Here is an 18,308-nt window from a genome sequence, read left to right as displayed (position 1 = left end):
AATTAAAGTGAACAAAGAAACCCTGATTAACATTTTTGCTCCTCCCCCTCCACACTTTTTATGCAATATATATATTAAAATATACCTAATTTCTGGAAGTATTTGTTGAAGACTAATTCCAGATATACCAGAATGATCCAGTGTTTGAATTTGTCCAGACAGAGAAGGCACCCATCGACAGGAGCCTGTTCGGATGGCTGCGCATGCAGCAGCCCTGCTCCCTGCTCGCTCAGCACCAGCGACGGGGCACAGAGGCTCTCGCAACGCAACGGGCGTTATTGTATATGTGAGCACGAGAACACTGCTGCTCTGGAAAGCGCAGTACTGCAGCCAGGAATATTCAGGAACGGGCCCTCACTCCCAGGCGCCGTGAGGCCGCCACCTCTGTGGTGGTTCAGAGTTACCTAGAGGCCACAACAGGGACGGCTGCAGCTCTGCGCCCTTCTGGGCAGACGTTTCTCCAACCTATTCTGAAAGTGCTTGAAAAGGCAGAGATTTGATAGTGTCAAAGGGCATCTCCACAGGTACGTTAAATCCTACACTTACTATCAGCAACATCCTTTTACAGGTAGCAGTATGGTTGTACCTCCATCCGTCTTTTTGTCTTGATCAGTTCCAGCTCTTAAGCTCTTTCTTGCATGACAGGCCATGTTTTACTTACCCCTGCACTGTTCGGCTCTGAATATTGTCCAACTGGTCCAAATATTATTAAAAGAGCTCCCCCAGCTCTAGATAGAATACTTAGCTATATCCAAATACACTGAAGGAACCAAGTCTTTTCAAAAGTACTGTTTTTCATACATCTCTCAAATATGATTTATAGAGTTTTGTTGTTTTTGTAGCTTTTTTTTCCACTGCTTCCCTTTCTGCATTTTGGCAATTGACTATTACTCTTGCCTCCATATAGTACTTAATATTTATCCCCAAACTGCAGAGTATTTTTTTCTCATCATCTAATTTTCCTATATTAAGAATAATTTCATGACTACACTGGTATCACTGTCAGTGATTATTCTACCAGCAAGTATTTGAATTGACCATGCAAATAAATTTTAGTTAGAAAAAGTGACATTGTTCCTGTAGAAAATTATTTTAGAAACCAGCATAAGACTGTAATGTTACCTTAACAAATATAACAAAAAATAGTTGTGTAACTGTCTTTAGGATTATAATTTCAAACAACAAGAGATATTTCACAGAGAATCTCCTACAGACATCCTTAACTACTTCTGTACCTTATGAGGAAAAAAAAAAATCTTTTCATCCTCCAAGATATATTCATTTGCCAGAGAAAATAAAAACATTTTATCCACATTTATAGCAATTAAATATGAATTTAACATTTTCAGAATTTCCTTTCTATGAACAAGTGTAACCTGTGAAAATTCATTTGCATATCAGGAAGCACCAAAAAGCAACTTTCAGGCAAGCAAAGGAGAAACAAGACCACACATTTCTTAAACAGGTGAAGGATAAACAGGCAACCTCCCTTCCCCTCATCCCCCCTTCCAAAAAAGTAAAAAGATTTAAATGTAAAGTAGGGAAAAGAGGATAAGAGAAGAATATTGCTCAAGGTGAGGGTAATTTAAGATAAAAGCATAATTTCTGCTTTGAACAATCATTTTAATACAGTTCCTAGATAAATAAAGCTTCAAGCCAAGAGCTTTTACTGTCAACTGATATGTAGATTGAAGGACACAATTAAAAACTACAAAAAAAAGGTGAGGCATGTCAAAGGGGAGTTAATAGGCTGTAATGACAAATGCATTTTTCACTAATCACAAAATGTTAAGTGTTGGCCAGCAACATTAATACCTGTAGCCCCAAGGATTAAAGAGCTGGCTCATGGATTTGCTAAAATCAAAAAGAAAACTATTACCTGAGATAAACTCATCACTTGGGGAGAATTATTTTATACCTTTTTGTACCTTCACACCAGAGCATGCGTGGAATAGAAAACACATAGTTTTCAAAGTGCACACTGTCGAAAGAGCCATCATGAACACATGAAACCAGATGACTGGATATTTTCCTTAAAATATGCAGATTCAGATTCATAGGTCACAATGTCATACTAAAAAAGGATTAGAATAAAATTAAAGTTCCATGTTTGAAAATTATATGTTTGAAATTAAATTACATGCTCGAGAATGTCACACTCTGCCACTGTACAGTAATTACAGTAATCCAGTTTCGATTCAACAAATATTGGCATCACATCCACAAATGCTTAGACACAAAGGGACAAAATTTCCCCTTACACAATAATGGGCTTCTATCAACTATTGCTAATAGGTAAATAAACAGGATACCAATGTTTCCATAACTAGTATATGGAGAGGGATGCTTATAGCAGAAAGGGGGCAGGTTTGGACAGTTAAAGTGCTTTTTTCCTTCAAAACCTCTTCATGTTTTTACAGATAGAGTTTGAATCAGTTCTGAAGAACTCTTGTTACAGAAGAAAAGCAGCTTCATCTTCCTCATCTTAAAACTCTCTTGTCCTTGTATTATCTCACCAAAATCATAATGTAAAAGGAAACAGACAACAGCACAACAGTTTTCAAAGCCTAGAGATCTGGGCATCTGGAAAGCTACAGGTTTCAGTATTCATGGATATGAGTGGAAATCTATTGTTGGCCTTATACCTTCTCAGATACAGAATCAGAAATGGGACTTAAATAAAATAAAGTCAGAAACAGGAAAAAAAGTGTTGCTGCTCCTTTCAGGCTGTTGGTGAATGTTAGTTATTCATCCTGTATACTATGTTATACAAAATAGTTTATACTATCCTCACATAAATCCAGTGCAGGTGCCTGAAAAAATAATAAAAACTAGCGTGTTCTCATTCTTTGTAGAATTATGTTTAAGATTTTCCTAAAGAGATTTTATTTTCAAGTTATTTCTTGCTCCAGTTGACAATGGGGCCAAGTCTTTGCAAGTTAATTTTGTTCTTTATACTTCTCTTTAAAATATACATGCCAAATCAGCACATCTAATATGAGGCAAAGGCCATCTAATATGATCCAATGGTTGGATTCCTTATTGCACAGCAATCTGCTCTGAATGTGTCAGTACAGAGGACATAACGCATTTTGCTGGCTGAAATCTGTATTTCTCATTCACAGGGTAATGAGCTATAAGATATGTATCTGAAGCAGTGTTTACAAGCATGCTTTTCTGCAGAAGAGTCGGGGGGAAGCCAAACAATAGTTTACAATACTAAGAAGAGAAATCTGATCAAAGAAATATACAGAACACTACAGGAATTAAGATAGCTAAGGCTGATACAAATCAATTGCTCAAAATTTGGGGATTAAAATGAAATATTGCTCTTTGCAGGGATTAGTTCCTATTAAAGTACTCCAATTTGTGTAATAGTAGCAATAGTTGATATATCTTGTTACAAAAAATAGGCAAAGTGGCCGACTTCATAATATAATGCTGTTAATGGAAATAGTAACGGCTCCACTTAAAAGGCATTGTTTTAAAAATACCATAAATAGGCTTGAGATATATACACATCTTAAATTCATAAAAAGGTAAAAAAATAAAAAATATGCTATATGTCTCCTGATGAAGGTAAAGAAGCAAAGAACAGGCACCATCCCTAGATATTTCAGAGACCACCTAATCCCAAGACAGTGGTAAAGACAGTTTTCCTGAACTGTTGAGGTATTTGAATAGCAGAATTTGGCGAGAAGCTTTAGTAATATAGAAATATAATTAACCATTATCTGTCCAAGTTCCTGGAGCTGATTAGTGATAAATTTTCTTTTGAGAACACGGAGGAGGTTACTAGAGGAATGGCTGCTTTAGGCTTGATTGATTCTTATGGGAGAAACTGACTGAAACCCCAGGAAGGAAATACAGAAGAAAAAATTATGAACACCAGAGTTTACTCTTCTTAGAAAAAAAAGAAAGAGAAACAATTAAAGATCATGACTTGAAAAAAAAAGTATTTTTAATAATTTCAGGTATCTGGAAGAACACATTTCTTGGAAAGTTAACCTAATAGATCCACCTAAAATATCCAACGGGCTGCTCCAAAGGACAAAGCAGAGCATTAGAATTCAATTCGACTCCTTGAGCATATGGAAGAACAGAAGAAAGAAAAAAACTGTATAAAGAAGGATCTTTGGCAAATGAATGTAGAAAAGAGAAAATTCTCTTTAGCACCATAAATTCATTGCAACACTGAAAACTTGAGTGATTTACTGTTAAAATAGGAAGGTAATTTTACACTGTATCTGCTATCTGTTGTGTGGATATGGTTATACTCAGTACTTCTAATTAGGGACAGGCAGAGGAATACATATGAAGTGAGACAGGAATACAAATATTCTGGAAAACACACACAGTTCAAAATCACTGTGATAAATTGGACATATGATCCTGAAGAAATTTAGTAAATACGAGTGTAAAATACTACACTCAAAAAGGAGCAGAAAAACATCCCTTCCCTTCCTTCGCCTTTTCCTCCCTGCAACCAAAGTCACAATTGTAGGTAAGAAGAAAAAATGAGGAAAAAGTATTTGATCATAATATGGGGCCATAAATTAAACATATAACCAACTAGAAAGTTACTAAGCTACCAAATCTCTCAAGGATTCTTCTCATAGTTAAGGGAGTGGGGTCTGAATATTTAACAAGAATACATTTTCTCCAAAATATTAGTCTAACCTGTATATTAGATAGGACTTACATAGGAGTGTAAATTGCAGTAAAACTGTTTCAGCCTTGTAAAGTTTACATTTTTTTTCTCTCTTTGGACATGATTTTATTAGCTTTTTTTCTTTTGCACCAGATATTTAATTCATTAATTCTTGCAGGGGAAGACTGGCATCATGGCATTTTATAAAACATCCTGCCTTAAAAATTGCATTTAATTAATAGATAGGCACATTATCCTTCTTAATAAGGGGAATACAAAGAGATTCTTAATTTTGTGTTGTGCCCAACACCTTCAGAAGCATAACCCTACCAAAACCTATTTGTAAAAAGTATGTTTTACTAACACAGAATACAACCCAAATTTCTGTGCCCCAACACGAGCTGTTAAAAGCTATCCTAACTTTTTTAGTGTATGAGCCAATCTTCCCTTACGCATCATCTCATGTAAGCAGCAGAGTATTGTAGATGGCACTGAATTAAAATCATCCTTCTAATTAAATAATAATTTCCCCTCAGTGTAAATAAAAATGAAAACAACATACCCTCCCTGACAGGCTTAAGAGTGATTAATTCAAATCACTGGTGTAGTTTTTTCTTAATTTAGCAATGAAACTTGCACAATGAGTTTATTGAGGGGGGGAAAAAAAAAAAAAAAAAACTGATGCACAGTAGTGGCTATGCCCTATGCCGACCTTCCTGTTAAATCTATTTTTGATTAATTGATAAGTTTTTATGGTGATTACTCCTAAGTCCTTTTATGACACAGTATATTCCCTTCACATTAAAGATGCACAGCCTATAGAGGCCCATTATACAAAGAAAACAGAGCATTGTTCCACGATGTGAGCAAAGCTAAACATATGCACAAAAGTGGACATTGTGCAGTTGTTTTGACAACCCTACAATGCTACTCAGTGGATTTCCTGTGAAGGAGACATTTAAAACTCACAGAGCAGCCCACAGACATTTGCTCATGCAACAGGGCTCCACAGCGGAAGAGCTATCGCGCGGGCGGCCGCGTTCCTTGGTCATGGAGTGCCCTCTGCTGCTTGCACGACAGGCTCAGCTGGACACATGCAGCGTTCTGAGCGTTTTTAATTCACCAAATCACCGCAGAGTGTTATATTATTAAAGGAAAAACAAAAGCATGGTACAAAAGAATACAGGAAAATTGAAGTGTTAAATGAAAACTGGGCAACCTACTTCTTACCTGAATTGCTTAGTACCTTAACATAACTTTCATATCATGGGGTGAAATGATGTTTCAGGGTCTAAACTCATCCAAAATATTACTGAAATCCATGTGTCTTTCTTGCAATTAGGAAAAGGTTAATGTTTAATAATTATTTGGTATTTCCCCTGAACCATCAATACTAACTTATTTCTATAAGCAATACTGAAAACTGCAGGGAATATTGATACACTAATAGCAAGTGCTTTTTTTTCCCTACCTTTATTTTTCTGAGTAAAGCCAAACTAATATAGGTAGTTTCCAAGTTTCAGGATAGCTTTTTTTTTTTTTTCTCTCTTCTTCTTCAGTTTTACACTGTTTTTCCCTTCCTCACACTTCCTCAAACTAGGAATTTACACCTCTGCCAAAATGCTAAGCGTATCACTTGCATCACTTGCTTATCAGGCTTATCAGAAAGCAAAATCACTACCTGGTGCCTGCTCGTAGAAGGGCATCTCAACGCAGCGGGTAGCGGTCTTTGGCAGCAGCAGTGCTTTCTAACAGGTTTAGATTAACACTATTTCTTTTGAAGTTAAGCAGCAGACTAAGAGTTCAGAACCAAGAAATCTTATTTTCCTTTTGCAATCTCTGCAATCTCAAGATAACATCATCTTTGAAGCGTCAATTATCTGTAACCAAAAATGTAGTCACACCAGACACCTTCTTAATAGCCCTTGTTGGCTACATGGGCAAGAAAGCCAAATCCTACCTTTTAGAATGATAAACTACAAAAAAGCCACTATACCTGGGTTTACATCAGAATTTTGAATGTTTTAGTTTTATTTAAAAGTGATCTGAGAAAACTACGGGTTTCACTTTGCAGTTGTAACTAATGTCTCATTTACACATAAACAGCAGACACATGTAAAAGTTAAAGGAAACCACTTTGTGGAGAGACCATTAATTACTTTCTAACAACTAAAACAGTTATTAATAACCATCTAAGTATTACTTTTAAAAATATTTTAGAGACTGCTAGGTTAAAAAATTTAAATACAGTCTAAAATCAGGTACACACATAAGCATACATACACTTGTATGCATATACACACGTTCAGGTAAGAACTGTAAATGAGCTGCTTGTTACAGAATACTTAAAAAAAAATCAAGGTTAAAACCATGACAATATAACAATAAAACCATAACATTATAATTCAAAATTAAAATTGCCTACTAATCAGAGCTTTTTATCCGAGGGCTCAACACCTTCTACTCAGGATCAGGAAATACAAACATTTGCACAGTGCCTGATACCGGTTAGGGAGGAAGAGCATCTGTGTCATTTCAGCACTAACAGAGTTGTAAAACTCGGGTTCTCTTTTCTGTTCATGCCTTAGATGATGCAAATCCTTTTGAAAATAGGATAAAATAGAAAAAATATTTCTTCCCTCTTATCATGATAAGCAATTGGAAGATAAAATGTTTCTTAAAGGAGATACAAGTAATAAATAACAATCACCAACACACACGCATTTTCTCTCATTTTTTACAATTTACACAACCATTTTACATTAAGGCACTGAAGCATAACAAGGAGTTGAACCGATTGTTCACCTCAGAACAAGCATTATTTTAGGGGCAGTTCATTTAACTGCCTTATTAATAAAAAAATGTAGTTGAGGAGTCCAGAAATAATCTGAGACATTTAGTTAAAATGACTTCAAACTACGACTGAAAATTACCTCAGTTCATAAGAAGTAATAGAGATTTATTTAAAAGAGCTCAAAGAAAAGTTGCAGAGGAAGGGCAGTGTTATTTTAATATCGGATGGATTTTTTTTGCCACAGTGATATTAGGAAAAAAATACAAATACACATATATACCCTGCGTGTGTGTGGGCGTGTGTGTACTTACACTTGTCTCAGATATAAAGGGTTATTTTGAATCTAGTTTAATTTGGTGCCAAATACAACAGGTTTATAATACTACTATCCAGACTACTTAGCAATGAAACATTTTTGCACAGAGAATATACTTCAAGAAGTAATAATCGCTGTGACTGAGCAGACTTTGTGTCTATCTCATCTTTCTGATGTATTCCCAAGTAAAATTATTTGACATCTGCAAAAGACCAAGTAAAGTAGGATCCAGTCTCCCTTTTTGTGCATGTTTTCTACAATGCCTTCAGAGAAACAGTCTACTAACTACCTTCACTTAGGTGTTCTTCAGTGAAATTCTTGAAGAATCGCCTTGTTCTATTTCAGAGTCTGCTGAGTCACCAATTCCCAACCAAAAAAAGCTAAATTAAATCCTTGCCTAAAATCAGCAGTCTAAAAACAGTATGAATAACCTAAAGAATCAGTTCAAGATTAATTATTCCAATATAATGAAACATGTAATGAGAGGATCTTTATTTTCCTCTAAGAAGTTTTGATTTCTGAAAGAAATCATACCTACATTCAAATACAATAACTCCAGAAACTGAATAGTAAAATCACTAAAATGGGTAGCAAAACTGGAAGATGTTTTGTTTTGTAAACTTGCTACTGTCACCATATTCTAGCTAAAAGGCAAACCACGATAACAGCATTCAGCCACTTGATTTGTTTTTGGAGAAGGCTGTAGTTAAGGCAGTTATCCACTAAGTGGCATTATGAACTCAAGCACATCAATTTGACAAACAATCTTAGCACAGTGCATTTTTCTTCCTACAAATGCATTGAAGGAAAAATATCTTTGAGTGTTTTGTTTGATTCAAATATCCCAGAAATATAGGCATCACTTCAAATAATAAGATTTATTAGTAAGCTAGAACTTATAATATTCTCTTCACATGAAGTCATTTGCAAATATGTAACACAAGGGTTAGGTTAGAAATAAAAGTATTATAACAGAAAGGCATATTAAACAATGCAATCAAAATGTTGGAGAAATATGAATTCAAAAAATCAAAAAGTGTCTGAGGTTTCAGAAATGCTGTAAACCAGCAGATCTTGTATTTCCTGTTGCAAAGTGTTCGAGCACCAAAGTCACCAGGTGCTTTAGATATGTTACCTCAGGTAACACATTATAAATAAACGAATAAATAAATTTAATAGGCTTAGATTAAATAGGCTTAAATTAAATCTAGATGATACTAAAAATTAGCCCTTCATTGGAAAACCAAGAAATATATCTCACTTCAATGATTGTTTAGAATTTAATTTTTATAATGATATTTAAAGATTGATTAAAGTAAATCTACTTATCTTCAAAAATATTTACTAGACAAAAGCACTAAGAGAAGGTATAATACAACAAAAGTGTATTAGAGTAGAACTCTAAAAATAAGTTTGTTCTAATCCTATTGTTTGTCCCTCTTTTTTAGCACTGTTACTTTGTACATACATAAACAGCTACTGAAAATAATGTTTAAAAAGTCACTGCCACTGTTTAAGAGAGTATGAGAAAGTAAAATAAAGCAACTACTTCTAAGTCTACATTTGGGACTTCAAAGCATGTATCTTAAGCTTGTGAAGTGTCCTACACATGCGCTCAAAATTCTGTGCATACTTCAACGCTAGAAGGACAAGACATTCTCTTCTTTTGAGAGAGTGTTTTTTTGGATATTTTTCCTCACTGGTCACAGAGGAATTACATTAGGACATAGTCCTTTTTCCCTACATCCGCCTACGACAAACATTTGCTGAAAGTCAGTGACTCCAAAAGCAAATTGTTTACAATTAACTCAAAAAGCCATTTAAAAATTGTTTCTTTGTTCCAGTTGGAAAGCGGGACAGCCAGATGTGTGGCTTGTTGATCCTGCTCTTTTCTGACCTCTGCGTGTAGGAAGAACCATAGCTGAGGAAGGAAGTCAGCAAGTTGTGCTAATGAAGGTGAACATTGCAAAAGCAATGTTGCTATATTTTTTTTAATTAAAAAAAAAAAAAAACTTTGAAACAATTCTTATTTAAAGAAAAGATACTGTTCCGCCTTTCCTCTTGCTACTGATGAAAAGTTAATCTTTGTTTAAGGAACAGTCAAAAGAATCTGAAGGGGGTTTTGTTACTTTTGAAGAAATCTGTCCTTATTTCAAGGGCTTTGCCAAGTCTGACTTGTGGGTATTAGAGAACACCTTGTCATTGACACCTGCTGGGAGACAACACTCCTCTGAGGACGCAAAGTTCAGGAGTCGCAGTCCACCACTACAGATAAAAATAAGGCCTAGAGCTGAATTTTAGATTCAGAATGCACCCATTTCTTCATGAAACATGTTAGGCAAAAACCACAAGACCAGGAATTATAGTTGCTCTGCAACCTTTCTTCATACATCTCCCTCAAACACATTCATAACATTTTATCTGAAAAACATCTGATAATGAATTACCTGGTAAACTGAGTTGAAAACTATTTATTCCACGGTTGTATTGATGCCAAATGCAACTAGCGGTCACAGTACAGAATTTTTGTACTAGATATTTTACAAGCACAGAAAATTTTCTGAAGAAATTCATACTAACAAACATGTGAAACATTTGAAGCTTATGATTGCACTTTTCTTTTTTTTACACTCATTTTATCATGGAACCTCAGAAATTGTTAACAGTTACCATTCTGGAAAATATCTAAGAATATAAAGTCTAGGAATATAACATAAATGTGTGAAGTAACAATTCACAGCAGAGATTCAGCTTTAACTGAATTAATACCAGCTCCTTGTAGAGCTTCCAAAAGTCATCTCTGAATTGTTTGCTGTATTTGACATAATAATTCAAAGCAATCCAGGCAGAAAATGACCAGTTTTTGTCTATGAGTTCTTATTTTCAGGATAAACTGAAGGGTTATCATCTGAAGACCTCAGGAATATCACCATAATTCATCCTTCTTTATTATGACATTATTCAGTTAATAAACCTCGCTGTATACTCTTACTAAGAAGGAAGTTGGAAATTCTTTTCACATTCCGGATTCTCCCATCCCCTAGTGTCACATAAAAAACAGTTTTAATAGATCACCACGCAAATGCACATACACACACAAAACCCACTTTGGGGGGTTTAATCTGATATGGGAATCCAAATTCTGAAGACTTGTAACAGTATTTCATATCATATATTTCAAAACATTTTTAAGAGATTATTTTGATAATAAGACTGAAATTCAATCTTCCACTTTTTTTTTTTGCTGCACTAGTATTAATAAATTGCTTTGTCTTGCTCATGTCATATTAAGATTTTACTTTCAAAAACTTTTCTTTTAGACTGTTTGGATGATGCCACAGTCTGCATTTTGTTATAGACTTCTGATAAAAATCAGTATTTAATATAAAGGCACAATTAAGGGCTTGATTTTAAAGTAATAGATTTCTTAACATACGTAAAAAGTCTCTAATAGTAAGCAATAAGGATTTCAAGAATTTATCCATCTAAAAACAAAAGCAAACAAAGAAATCCGATCAGTTTTAGTTCCTCAAAATGTATTAGTTCTGAACAATGCAACTAATAAAGGTTGTGAATTACACTGCACTATATTAACTTTCTACTGACTAAATTAAATAAAAAAATCCATAGTTGAATGTTTGTTGAAATGTCTGTTTCCTCATTTCACTAGCATTTCTCGTTTTACATTTTTTTTTTAAGAGCCTTTATCTACATTCCTACCATTTTCCCTCTATTCTTCATTTTCACTTGACTTTGCTTGACTCCAAGATCTCCTTACCCCATGCTTCGGCTTATCTCAGTCCCCTAATCAGGATGTGGGAGCCTATGAAGAGTGTTAGATTTTGAGCTCCTCCCACTAAGAAGGATCTTCCTTCACTTAAAAGTAGAACAAGCTCCACATTTTCATTAAAATATTATCTGTATACAATTAAATAGGTATTCGACATGTATAATTCCTCTTTTGAATTCCACAACACTGTTACAAATCTCTTAAAGGAGAAAATAAATTGGAAAAATAAAATACACAAAGTAGCTGCATTGGTTAAGTATATGGATCTTACAAGCATCACATCATCAGTTTACAAGGTAGGGGAGAATAGTTTCCTTCACTGCAGAGGTTTTTTAAGCAATGGATTACAGCCTTTCATCTAAGCATAGAACCTTCCTTCCAGCCCTCACAACCATCTCCTCCCTTGGTTGTTCAGCTACTCAGGGAAATAAAACAGGAATGCTGTCGATTTTCAGCTGTGCTGGTTCCACGTTCAGTAGAAACATTTGCAGCCTTAAATCAACAAGTATTTAGACCTTCCAAAGTCCTCTGCGGGTGGTTTTGTTTCTTTCAAACAAACACCCATTAACAAATGTTCTTAATAAGAAAGACACTGAGATCCCTGCATTCACTTGAGTACTGCAAGTCTGCTTTGCTAACAATCCAGTCTGATTGTTGCCATGTTGGGCTTGTTTTTGCCTCCAAAGCCCGGATTTTTGGTCATTATTTGCTCACAGTATTTCCTCCTGAATGACTACATCCACTGCAACTAAAGCAGGGCTAGCTTGAAGATCCCTCTCCGTGCTTGATTTCTGTTTCCTCCATAAACCACTGGATCAAAGCCACTACCTCACAGAGCCTTCCATCCTCAAAAATATGGGATTATTCCCATTAAAAGCTCAAGTGTTACGCACGGCCATAGATAGCCCAGCTCAAATGTCCTGTCTGCTTCACATTTCGCAGCCCTAGGAAAGGCCGGTAACCAGCAGCTTGTTTAGGTCAGAGCCAACAGAAGTGCTTTCTGTGACCTAGAGCCTTGCAGCTCTGCAACTGCAGTGACCGTAATTTGGCCATATGCTAAGAGGAACCCTTAAGCTGGTTCCCTCTTCTGTTTTTGTAATCTATGCGGTAACCAGTAGTGCCCAAATTATTATGACTTCCTGTATTTCACTATGAGAAAGGAGGTGATCTTCAGCCACCACTACTGTGATCGTTACCTCTAGCTATCAAAACCATCTAGCTCCCGCTCCCCTTCCTTCTTGGATATTGAAGTCTGTAGTAGCAGTCTGGAGTCTACAACTCCTTCATATTCTTTCTCATGCCTCAAAACTTTTCTTGGAGCAGAGGCTGACCATGAAGTTCGCAGATAAAGCAAAACCAATTTAACAACTCACTGTCACGGGTACTGGCGCTGATTTCCTTGCGTCAACACCAGCCCTTACTTGATCCTACAATGAGTCGATTCAGAGGTCTGAACTGATAGAAAAATATCCTTCAAGAAGCTTTCAAAGCCCCATAGATCTTTCAGCAATAAATTCCCTAAGTTGACACATTACAGAGGAACACAAGAGAAGGGGCAGTCAGAACTGGACATAACTTTTACCAGCAATAAGGTGCTAAGACGACCACTGATTCCACTTTAAAAATCAAATGACATATTTAGTTAAACCATCCAGAGTTGCTGATATCGTTTCTAATGGAAAATAAACATTTAGAACAATTGAACTATTATTTAAAATCTCCAGCAAAATTAGGCACATTCAACAAGACAGACATTTTATACATGGTAAAGAATAGCATTTTGCATTCATCAGCTTACTTATAATCAGTGTAGAAGAAAAGAGGTACCTAAGATGAGCATCTTACCTGAAGAACAGCAGTTCCAATTCACATTCAACAATCCAAAGCAGCGATGCTAAACATTCAGCGTCTCTGTCATGAAAAACATTCAAGTTTATACTTGTCATCACTGTGCTTTGCACTATTTTAAAATGAAACTTCCTACCTTAAAAGGGAATATCCCAGATTTCAGATTGCCATTGATACAGTTACTCTTAAAAGTGAATTTTATTTTAGAACATCAAAATACATTTAAATTTATACTATTCAAGAATGCTACAAAGCTGAAATGGTCAGGTATTTAGGATGGATTGAAAATTCAGCTAATTTCTGTAGAAAAGATTGAAGTTAATTTGGATCTTATGACAAACTGTTGCCAGGACTGGTGCATTCGAAGGAAAATAATAATCACTGGTACTGGTATACATTATATTAATAATTAAAATAAATAATGAAATGTGAAGACTTTTCATTATGTTTTAAAATAAGCATAGCCATTCAGTGTAAATAAGCATATTTACACTGAAAGAAGTCCAATTAAAGCAGCTGTAAATTCACAAATGAAGTCGCCAACCCTTTGAAACTATGAAAATAAAGAATGAAGCTTAAATGCTGGTGACCATCTTATTCTGCAAGTGCATGGTAGAGGCTGAGAGAATAAAAAAATAACAAGGGAACTTCACAAAGAATTGTAAGAGTCAGAATTTAAGAACAGCTGCCCCTATTGTAGTTGAAAACATCTAAATGAAAGAATTTAGAGCAAGGCAAGTTTGTTCCCAGAGAAAAAGTGACGACAGCTAAAAACAAACAAACAGGAAAGACACTAAAAGAGACCTTGAAACTGCACTTCTGTTTCAGCTACAAGCACAACATTGCTAATATAACTTCAAACAGTAACTTCATAAAAACATAACCTCACAAAAATACTGGTTCCCTATTCTCATGACTATGGAAAGACAGGTCAAGTGATCAGGTCAATAAATTATCCGAGTTCTCTTTTGGCTCTGGAAATGGTACAGTTGTGTTTCTGCAGCTGTAACTATAAAAATATGAATAGTAACTGCTTCTATGTAACTATGGATTTTTATTCATTGTATTTAAAAATGTAAGAGAGTTTGATCATTGCCTAGAGATTTCTCTTTTGAAACTCATGGGGTGCAGATACTTTTCAAGTGCTTTACCGCAAGCTATAACAAAGCATTGTAAAAACAGACTAAATTATATCAGAATGAAACATTAATTTCAAGCCGAGCATCCACGCAGGGAACTAAGTAAGAACAGCTCTTCCATATAAACAAACCTTTATACCAACTAGTGGCTGGTCAAGTCAGGAAACTCTCTCTCTCTACTTGAGGTGCTTGATAGGAACATCGTCAAAAAAAAAAAAAAAAAAAAAAAAGGCAACAGAAGGCCTAAGAAGACAACTTTCAAAAGGAATGAGGAAAAAAAAAATCTATTCCATATCTAGCCAATTTTTAAGCTCTCCTATGGTCTACACAGCAGACCAAATTTCATAATCTCCTTAGACCAATCGCAGTGAAATGTGTCAATACAAACTGTGGAGTAACTATACGAAGTGCATGGAAAAAAGGTCTCAGCTGTACCATAATAACAACAAACCAAACAAATAAAACCCAAGGCCAAAGTATTATGCCCAGGAAGAATTCTGAAAGCATCAGTTAGGTTCAACAGAAAACTACTTAAAAGTATGTCATTCAAGAGGTCACTTTTTTACAACACTCTCATCATTTAGACAGCAGTTTTGCACACAACAAGCGTATATAAGTTAACTCCTACCTTGTTAAGGATGATCCAGAGCCTTCCTTACAATTAGATAGAAACTGCAGTCTGTTGATTTAAAAAAAGATGCATATATATTTTAGAAAGAATTGTTATTAACAAAACAGGTTTTAATCACTAAGCAAAAGCTAGAGAAGTATTTGACAGCTTGCAGTGCCACAAGGTATCCTCTGCTATAAAGCAAAAAGGTTAGATTTCTTGTAGTACAATGCTCCAGGAGAGTGAACTACTGTCACAGTGTCTAAAATAGCAAATGAAAATTCAGACACAGCCCAGGAAGCTACTGAAGAGTTAAACTTGGCCAGACTGCCAGCAGTTCACTGCTGCTATGCAGAGTCATGAAGAAATGAAACTGAAAAACAACAAAAAAAAGGCAAAACAAAACCCAAAGCAAAAATCCCCCACAACTTTGAATTGTTTTAACTCCACTGCTCGTGAGAAAGAGGCCAGGAAAAGAGGCACCAGATCTATCCATGGGCAAGGGCCAAACAGGGGCTCTGATGCAGAGAGAGGACTAGAAACACCTTGCAGGCCTCAGAGATCTTAAGAACTTCCCCACAGTAGTGATATAATTAAAAAAAAAAAAAAAAAAAAAAGAAAAAAAATGAATTGCAGAAAACAGTCACCAGATACCATGACTTTTTGGTCTTGACCCGAGAGGCTGGAAATTCCCTGCTCCATAACCCCAGTGTCACTGAACTGTGTGGCTGTGAGGATGAGGAAGGGGCCACCCGCCCCCGACTCCAGAGCTACTCTGCACTTTGGGCATTTTCCAAACCTTGTGCAACGAAGGCATCCGTTAACTGGAGAGAGGGATTGAGCAAGACTGGTGTTAAACCGAAACAGAAAACTGCACAACGGGAAAGAATGATTACATAAAAATCACAGCATTACACACAGGAAGAGACTGGAAAGAACAGGAACTATAAAATGCAGGTAAGCAAAGAGACCTAGGAAGTTCAGATGCTTGTTAAATAAAAAAGAAAGAGGTGGAATCTTTAGCTTTTGGAAGGGCAAATCCAGCACAGTTATTCTGGCTGTCCTGCTAACCTGCTTGATGGAAACACAATGACTTGACACGAAAAGTGACTCAATTAATGTGAGAGAGAGGAGAAAAACATTTGTAATCCAAACACCTTAAATTTAGATAAATGGTAATTAATTAAATCTCATGCCAGAGTGGACATGTCCACAACCATTTATTTGACCCATGATCATAAGAAGTTCAAAAATGCTTAGTCACTGAAGCCATAAGGAACAGTTGAATTTAACTGAATAAATAAATCAGAAATACTGGCAGGTGGAGCGAGGGAAGCAAGTCCTAAATTTCCTCTTCTTTTTGAAGTATTAAATGGAAATACAACTACAAAAAATCTAATCTAATAGTAAACAACACTGCATTTCCTTCAAATACACAGAATATATTTCACAAACGTACCTGAACAGGAACACTTTTCAAAGAAAGTAATTACAGAACAGCACTTAAGAGTTTAATTATCATTAAAAAATGCCTGAAATCATGAAGCCAATTGCAATTGAGATTGAAAAAATCTAGTCTAAAATTCTACCAAACAGCAAAAATGTTCTAAGGATTGATATAGGGTGATACAAAGTAGATCTAAGAATAGAGGATAAAATACTGTATATAGGACAGAAACTTTAGATGTACACTTCAAAACAAGAAGATTAGATTTAAAAAAAATGACCATTTCTTTTCTCTTTTTTAAATATGTATGTTCGGAGAACATTAGCCTTCCCGAATAGTACTGGTAATAGTAATTAAACCTTTTGAAATCTAACACAGACCTAGAGGAATGTAAATGAGAATTTTCTTGAAGTATGCTGGTTATTCCCACATACTTACGTGGACCAATGTGTTGACATGTAACGATTTATTTGGAGAAATGAACACGGGCGGCAACAGTAAACTCTCATGTTAAAGGTGCAAAATATACTCACAAAAAGTTAAGATTTTCCCAGGCAAGCAGCAAACCATACATTTACTTTGAAGGCCAATCACATTCTTACACAGAAAGACTACATTTTGAAAAATAAAAAACAATAAAATAAAATCTCCAAGAACTAAAAGGAGCATTTTCTGCTCAGCTGAATCACAAAATTACAAAAACTTTGGAACTTGTATAGAACAATCATCCTAAGCATAATTTAACTGCTAGCTAAGCCTATTAGATTTTTTTTCCACGTTTAAACAAACTATGTATTACATTCTGGGAATCTACTTTTTAGTCTTTTAAAACGCTTACTCTAGCTATTGTACTTTGTTTCAATTGAAAAGAAAATTAGACTAAGAATCTCAAATGGTACATAAAAAGAGAGTCATTTCAATTTACTATAGCTAATAGCACAGCAAGCTATAAAATGCAGATTAATATGGAAGAAAAGAAAAACAGAAAAATCTACAAACACATGTCAGGAAGTACTTTTTGTTCAGCAAGCAATAAATGTGTAGAGTGGCAAGTTTGTTGAGGTTAAACATTTGAATCAAGCAAGATACAATCCAGTGGGAAAGCAAGCACTGTGGGATAAACTATGTTGACTGAGGACCTTTACATTTCCATTTTTTTTGTCTTTAAAGCAGAACATTCATTTAAAATTGGAGTTTATTTTAGTCAAGATTGGTATTAGAGTCTTTTGCAGAAAAATCAGAGGGAATCAAGATGGAAAATGTTTTAAAAATATTTATAAAATAACTAATATCAATATGATCTCTATAGCACCTGAACAGGAGGTGAATAAACACATTTATTAGTATTTTCATTAGTAACTGTTCCTCCATCACAAAAACTTAGGAAGAAAAAAACCAATATTTTCTTAAACACCAATATGCTACAAACGTGAACTGATGCATGCACTCAAAACCTTAATGAAAAATCTATATGCTGTTTTTTTGGGAAGGCAGGCAACAAGGAGGAAAAACATCATATATAGAATGTAGAAGAGAATTCTCTGTTACTGTTTTGGTAACACCCCGTAAGTCAATGTATCCCTGGTTAAAAGGCACGTATGACATGAAACACAACAGTCAGTTCAGTCCCCTTATGGTTGTAGTCTGGGGAGCTTGCTGGGAGTGAAGCTTATTATACACCCAGGGATTTGAGCAGTCATAGTCCACAACCGA

The 18,308-nt window shown here is 35.3% G+C and overlaps 1 protein-coding gene across 3 annotated transcripts in view; it reads right to left on the bottom strand.

Moving 5' to 3' along the window:
• The window catches only part of CYRIA (CYFIP related Rac1 interactor A), a 53,764-nt gene that overhangs the window by 23,537 nt on the left and 11,919 nt on the right, over positions 1-18,308 (bottom strand). For all 3 annotated transcript variants that reach the window (XM_088527199.1, XM_088527197.1, XM_088527200.1), the window contains exons 2-3: positions 15,167-15,217; positions 13,397-13,460 (exon numbers count right to left, since the gene is read on the bottom strand). The gene's annotated coding sequence lies outside the window, so the exon portion shown is untranslated. The remainder of the gene's footprint in view (positions 1-13,396; positions 13,461-15,166; positions 15,218-18,308) is intronic.

Source organism: Tinamus guttatus, unplaced genomic scaffold (genome assembly GCF_059628265.1).
Source record: "Tinamus guttatus ecotype Peru unplaced genomic scaffold, ASM5962826v1 Tinamus_guttatus_pri_ptg000263l, whole genome shotgun sequence".
Lineage (NCBI taxonomy): Eukaryota > Metazoa > Chordata > Aves > Tinamiformes > Tinamidae > Tinamus > Tinamus guttatus.
The sequence above is the reverse complement of the archived record's forward strand: the minus strand, read 5'-3'. Positions and strand labels throughout refer to the sequence as shown.